This window comes from Trachemys scripta, chromosome 11 (genome assembly GCF_013100865.1).
Source record: "Trachemys scripta elegans isolate TJP31775 chromosome 11, CAS_Tse_1.0, whole genome shotgun sequence".
NCBI classification, from domain to species: domain Eukaryota; kingdom Metazoa; phylum Chordata; order Testudines; family Emydidae; genus Trachemys; species Trachemys scripta.
The window spans coordinates 70,256,135-70,262,902 of NC_048308.1; the positions used below are offsets into that span (position 1 = coordinate 70,256,135).

At 54.4% G+C, this 6,768-nt stretch overlaps 1 long non-coding RNA gene across 1 annotated transcript; it reads right to left on the reverse strand.

Moving 5' to 3' along the window:
* Window positions 1-1,205: 1,205 nt before the first annotated feature.
* On the reverse strand, window positions 1,206-6,316 carry LOC117884958. Its single transcript, XR_004647687.1, has 4 exons — window positions 5,094-6,316; window positions 4,606-4,739; window positions 4,124-4,203; window positions 1,206-2,427 (listed from the first exon to the last, which is right to left on the reverse strand). It is a non-coding gene; the product is annotated as an uncharacterized LOC117884958 (long non-coding RNA).
* Window positions 6,317-6,768: the final 452 nt, after the last annotated feature.

Here is a 6,768-nt window from a genome sequence, read left to right on the forward strand (position 1 = left end):
TGCCTGATACAGTTGTACAGACAGGGAATTGTGACAGGACTTTTGAATATCTTTTTGAATATCTGCCATGCTCCAGCACTATACACTCTGGACTATAGTCAACAATTTGTGTACACTTAAATGCATCTAAGTTTGGGTTGAGGGCAGTTCTCAATCAAGTAAATTCTAGGGAGAGGGAGCAACCAGTGGTTTACTTGAGCAGAAAGTTTCAACTGTGAGAGGAGGCATATGCCATTGTAGAAAATGAATGCTTAGGCATTGTATAGGCACTAAAGAAGTTAATGACAAGTTTCAGAGTAGCAGCCGTGTTAGTCTGTATCCGCAAAAAGAACAGGAGTACTTGTGGCATCTTAGAGAATAACAAATTTATTTGAGCATAAGCTTTCGTGGGCTACAGCCCACTTCATCGGATGCATAGAATGGAACATACAGCAAGAAGATATTTATACATACAGAGAACATGAAAAGGTGGAAGTAGCCATACCAACTGTAAGAGACCAATCAATTGAGATGAGCTATCATCAGCAGGAGAAAAAAAACTTTTGAAGTGATAATCAAAATGGCCCATAGAAGGTGTGAGGATACTTAACATGGGGAAATAGATTCAATTAATGTAATGACCCAACCATTCCCAGTCTCCATCCAAACCTAAGTTAATGGTATCTAATTTGCATATTAATTCAAGTTCAGCTGTCTCTCTTTGAAATCTGTTTTTGAAGCTTTTTTGTTGCAAAATTGCCACCTTCAAGTCTGTCACTGAGTGATTAGAGAGGTTGAAGTGTTCTCCCACTGGTTTTTGAGTATTATGATTCCTGATGTCAGATTTGTGTCCATTTATTCTTGTGTGTAGAGACTGTCCGGTTTGGCCAATGTACATAGCAGAGGGGCATTGCTGGCACATGATGGCATATATCACATTGGTAGATGTGCAGGTGAACCACCCCCTGATTGTGTGGCTGATGTGATTAGATCCTATGATGGTGTCACTTGAATAGCTATGTGGACAGAGTTGGCAACAGGCTTTGTTGCAAGGATAGGTTCCTGGGTTAGTGTTTTTGTTGTATGGTTGCTGGTGAGTATTTGCTTCAGCTTGGGGGTGGGGGAGCTGTCTGTAAGTGAGGACTGGTCTGTCTCCAAAGATCTGTGAGAGTGAGGGATCATCTTTCAGGATCGGTTGTAGATCGTTGATGATGTGCTGGAGAGGTTTTAGTTGGGGGCTGAAGGTGACGGCTAGTGGAGTTCTGTTACTTTCGTTGTTGGGCCTGTCCTGTAGTAGGTGACTACTGGGTACTCTTCGGTGGAGCACAGTCCTCTACAGACCCAGGGGGCACCACTTAGCCAGGAGAAGAGGAGCTTGTCTCAAGTGTATCTGATTCCCAGCTCTGACTGCATCCCCGCAGGGCCCGGCCCAGCCCACAGCCCCTGCAGATCCCATAGCCTGTTGGAGCCAACACTGCCTACACCTGGGGTCAAGAGCCTGGGGGTCAAAGGTCACTTATGTCAAATCCTGGGAGTAGGTTGGTGTATCGCAGGAAGGTGGTGCTGGTCCTCATGGCCCTGACTCTCCTGGGTATCTCTGGACCATACCCAGAAGCCAATGTGCTGTGGAGGAAGGAGGCAGGTCATGGTCAAAGGGTAGGCGCACATTCTGTACAAATGAGTCCTCATGGGGCTGAGACTGTGTTCAGGGGGGACTCACTGATCTTAGAGCTTTACAAGGGGTTTGCAGCACCCAGGACACTGCCTGTGTCCTGCTGGTCACAGCTCATCATTGTCTGTAGACTCAGACAATGTTCACTCTCGGGGCTGGTGCCACTCTCTCTGGTCCCCTGACTCAAGGACAGCTTGTCAGGAAAGAGAAAGACCCCTGGCCCCCTCCCAGCTCTGAAGTGCTTGGCGGGTGCTTGGAGGGATGGAGGTAGTAACAGTGTGGACAATCCTTCCAGAGTCTCAGTGTCCATGGGAGAGAAGGGCTGATTCCCCAAGGACCCCATGAGGAGCCAATGACTCTCCTCTCAGGACCACTCCCTGGATCTCACAGGGATTTGAGGCTCTCATGCCCCAACTCAGTCTGATACGCTGTGAATGGCTATACTACATCCAGCCAAAAGGAGGCGCTCCCCTTCACATAGACCCAACCTTGACAGCCCAGCTCCTTCTCTCCGTTCCCCACAGGAGGACGATAACACTGCATGTCACTGACTGCCCTGGCCAAGGTAGCTCCGTGGGGTCCCAGCTAAGGGGATACCATGAAAACGTGGAACTTCCAGTCTCTCCTTTGTAGCCTCAATGGGTTCAGGCAGAATTCCCTTCATGCCCAGGCCCGTCCCCCTCTAAGATGTGCTGGAGCTTGTCAGTATTGTGGGACACTGCCAGCAGGCTTCTCAGCATTATATCCAGGTTCTCTGCCAAGGTCTTGTGCAGAGCCTGCAAAGGAGAGGGAGAGTCATGGGTCAGCGTCATGGAACCTGGGGTACACCTGTCACAGCATGGGTGGGGGGGTTGTATGGGGAGCCCTGGTGAGACCCCACACTCAGCCTGGCTGTCCCATTCCGATCCCTCACTCTGCAATTAGCAAGAGTTCATGGCAGGATGACAGCTGGCCCCTCAATCCTTGCTCCTAGTGATTCTTTGCTGAGAGCCTGGCACGTAGCAGGATATGGCGGAGCCAAGCTGCTGTCGATGGGAGCTGGGCTTATCGACAGAATCCAGGCTCCAAAGCACAGAGTATGGAAGGAAGGGATTCCCCCATGGAGGTGTAACGATCTCCCATGGAGGAAGGCCCTCTCCCGGCCCCTCTGTTAACCTCCCAGCCTCTTCACATCTCTGTCCACCACACCCTTATCTCAGCAGCTCCAGCAAGCTGAGAGAGCAGGGCCCAGAGGACACTCTGCTCCTGGCATGGAGGAGTAGGATGAGGATCTACCGGGATGTGAGGGTCCTTGTCCATGCCCCTGGTGAATATGCCATGTGTGGTGGCCTGCAGGAGGCATGATTCGAGCTTTGGATGTATTTTTGCTTTCAGCAGACAGGAGCCAGTATTTGGGTTTCCAGTGCAGGGCTCAGAATGGCACTAAAAGGGGCATGAAACTGTGAGGAAGTAGGCACTGAGTGGCCAGACTGGAAACTGAGGGGAGTGAGGTGGCCAGTGGGAGGGCTGGATTAGAACCTGTTCCCCATTGTCCCCCTGTAGAGGAGTCCTGACTCACCCCTGCAGCGCCTCCTGCTGGTCGTCCAGGGAATTAGCTTTCCAGCCTCTGGAGCACCCTCTGCAGGCCAGTGATCCACCTGTCCTCTTCCTCAGGCTCCTGTGTCCCTCCCAGGACCCCGGTGCCCCTTGCTCTGGGTGCTGCCCTCTGGCAGTACCCACACACGCTAGGTCTCCCCTCCCAGGGGAACCCCCACCCACTAACCCCTCCTCGCCTCAGAATAAGGCCACTGCCAGTCACCAGCTAGGCGCCACTCTTTGGGGCAGACTGCAGTATAGGCCACTCATCATCGGCAAGATTGGGTTCGGACCTGCTGCCTTGGCCTAGCCCTGGGCTGCCCTCTGCAACCCCCAGTACCCCTTGGCCTATTACCAGGCCACAGCCTGGGGCTATCCAGGCTGGAGCTCCCCAGCTCCTCAGCCTTTCCCCAGCCCTGCTCCACTCAAGTACCCTGTCTAACTCCCTGCAACCAGGCCCTTCTCTCTCTCAAGGCAGAGAGAGACTCTTGAGCTCTAGGCTCCTAGCCTCTTATATAGGTCAGCTGAAGCCTGATTGGGGCGTTGCCCCAACTGCAGCCACTTCCCTCAATCAGCTCAGCCTTCATGCTACCTGCTCCCTGGGCTATCTCAGGCCCTTCCAGGCCGGAGCAGGTGTCCACCCTGCTACACCCCCAACACTGGGCCCTCCTACCTCTCCTGTGTGACCCCTATAGTGATCCTCTCCCCAAGGCTATCACAGCATCACTGCAGTGAAATCCCCAACCCAGCCAGGAGAGAGGGACCATCCCCCACTCTGCCAAAGGAGAGAATGGCCATAGCTGAGAGGTGACCTCAGGGGTGGAGGTGCGCAGTGACTCCCGGCTCTGGGCCTGAGCAGCACCAGAGCTGGGGGATCTAAGAGGGAGGCCCAGGTACCTGAGGTTGCACACGGCGACCATGGAGCTGAAGAGGATGGAGCTGAGCGCAGAGTCCAAGGGCAGCTCTTAAGTCAGCTCCTGGGAGACTCAAAGGAGACAAAGCAGCATGTGAGATTCAGGTCCCACTGACCCCAGGGCACTTCCCAGAAGGGAGGCTGCCCAGCGTCCAGCCATAGACAACAGGATCCAGTCCTGCTGGGCCCTGTCTTCCCAATTTCCTTCTTCTCCTCAAATTTGCCACGCATCCTTCCGAGCCACCCCATACCTCCCTACCCCCAGCTTCAGCTGCCCTCCAGCCTCATTATTCCCCACCTGCCCCCTATTGATTATGCCAGAATTTCCCCTTCTCTGCTGTCCCGTCCTCAACCCCAAGAATCCCTGCTTTCTGCTGTTCCCTCCAGCCCCCCAGCCTACGGAGCCCCCTCCTCATCCCATGTCTCCTGTTCTCCCTCCACATGCTCAGAGCCATGTTTCACTCACTGCGATCCTCTCCGCCAGGGCTGCTTTGGAGCAAGGTGGCTCCAGAGAGTCCTGCCCACTCTTCTGTGCAGTGAAATACATTGAGTTGGGGGATGGCACGCAGGAACTGGATCTGCTCAGCCACACCCTGAGCCCTGGATGGGAGGGGGACAGAGAGCCTGTTAGCCAGAGACGACACCCCTCCCCCCCATGCCATCTAAACTGGCTCTAGGGATTTACTCCCTCCATGGAGAAGGCTGGGAAGATCCTCATCTCCCCTTTGCTGTAACTAGTGCCTCCTCTGGTCAAGAACTGGGATAGGGCCTGTGGAGGGAAGGGAACCTAGATTGGGTCAGCCAGCTGCCCCCTTTTGGGGATCCCACATCCTAGTTGGTAAGTGTCCCTATTAGGGACTATGGATCGTCCCAGACAAACTGCCCTGCAGGGATCTAGGATGAAATGAGGAGCAGGACGGACTCAGTTCCCACTTAGCTGAGCAATGTTTGTACCTTGCCTCCACCCTGGAAATGCTCCATGACAACCTTCCAGGCAGCTTCCTCCGTGGTCAGATCTGTCTCCTCCTCCTGCTGCAACTGGTCACTGGGGGTCACTGCATCCGAGAGAGAAGGGGAGAGGGTGATGCCTGCTGCTGCTAGGGGACAAAAGGGAAGGACAGAGGCATAGCAGAGAGAGAAGGGTTAAAATGTTCCCCCCTCCCACATAAAGGCCCATGGCAGAAAAAGCCCCACAGTGCCCCTCCAACAGAGCCCCAGGCTTCCATGGAAGAGAAGGCCCAGCACTGTCCCAGCCTCCCTGGTAGGTGCCCACCCCCAGAGCATCAGGGACCCACTTCCCAGCAGCTCCCCCCCATACCTGCTGTATGGGGCAGCTGTGCAATTCCTGCTGGCATCATTGGGCTCACATGGCTCACGTGAGACCTCTGGGCTGGGATCCCCCCAGGAATTTGAACAGTGCCATGGGGCACATGTGAACAGCCCTTTACTCCTCCCCATGCTCAGGGATCTCCTCACCTGCAGCAGAGGAGCACTCAGCCTCCAAGCTCCAGGGAGCTGCTGCTATCCCCTTGGGAGCAAGCTGAGCTGCTGGTGCCACTGCTGGGGCCGGGATTTCCCCATCTCCTACCTGGAGAGGTCTCCAGGTAGTGGGCAGAGTAATGCTGGCCCACAGGGCGGGGTTCCTGGGGCTGTCCTTCCAGCAAGAGAAGCCTCAGAGATGCATTACCCAGCTCCCATCATGCACTGGTTCCTGCTTGGCCAACTGCAACTTGTCTTGGACCACCTCCATCTCAGCCTGGATGCCGCCTCTCCCACCTCAGCACTTGCTCTGGGAGCTGGTCTCCTTCTGGTGACGAAGGTCGGGAATGTCCACCTCCTGGACTGGCTGGGAGCTGCTTCCTCCCAGCAGGGACTTAAGGGCCACTGTCTGACTGTGGCCACTGACAGCTGCCTCACTCTGGCTCCAGGGCCACCTGCGGAACTTTCTCCTTAGAATCCTTCTTAGTATGTCCATCCTAGAACCATGAGTTGCAATGCATCCCTTCACCAATGAACTTCTCTGCCCCCCAACTGGGCAACTTCCCTTCTCCCCTCGCCCACCAAGTGGCCCCTGGACTGGGAGCTGCACAGACTGGCAGGAGCTCATAGGACAGGCTGCTCCCAAAGCTCCACTGCCATCCCTGGCACTGGGACACCAGGGGAGTCTCACCCATTCAGAGCAGTGGGGTCAGGGACTGAGACCTGCAGTTAGCTTGAACAAACAGCTCCCTCCTGCAGCCCTAGGCCATGCTCCCTCCCCTGCCTGAGAAGGAAGAGAACCCAGGAGTCCAGACTTCCCCTGGGAAACTTCCCTGGCTCAGGTTCAGAAGGTCCCAGTCATGGGGAGTGGCAGGGCCATAGCAACAAAGAACGTGGCCCCCTCCGAACATATGTCCGGGCGGGGCCCCTTACAATGCAGAAACTGGAATGCGGTATTTATTTTATACACTATACAGGGTTCATATTATGTATACATAGGCCTACAGTGTACATGTATTCCGTATTTACGCAAAGCGCTTCTTTCGAGCCTTGTTCTCCGCAAATTGGTTAATCAATGCATCACAGTCCAGAGATCTGGCAATTTTGTTTTCGATTGAGATAACTGCAAGCGCAGAAAGCCTGTCATCTG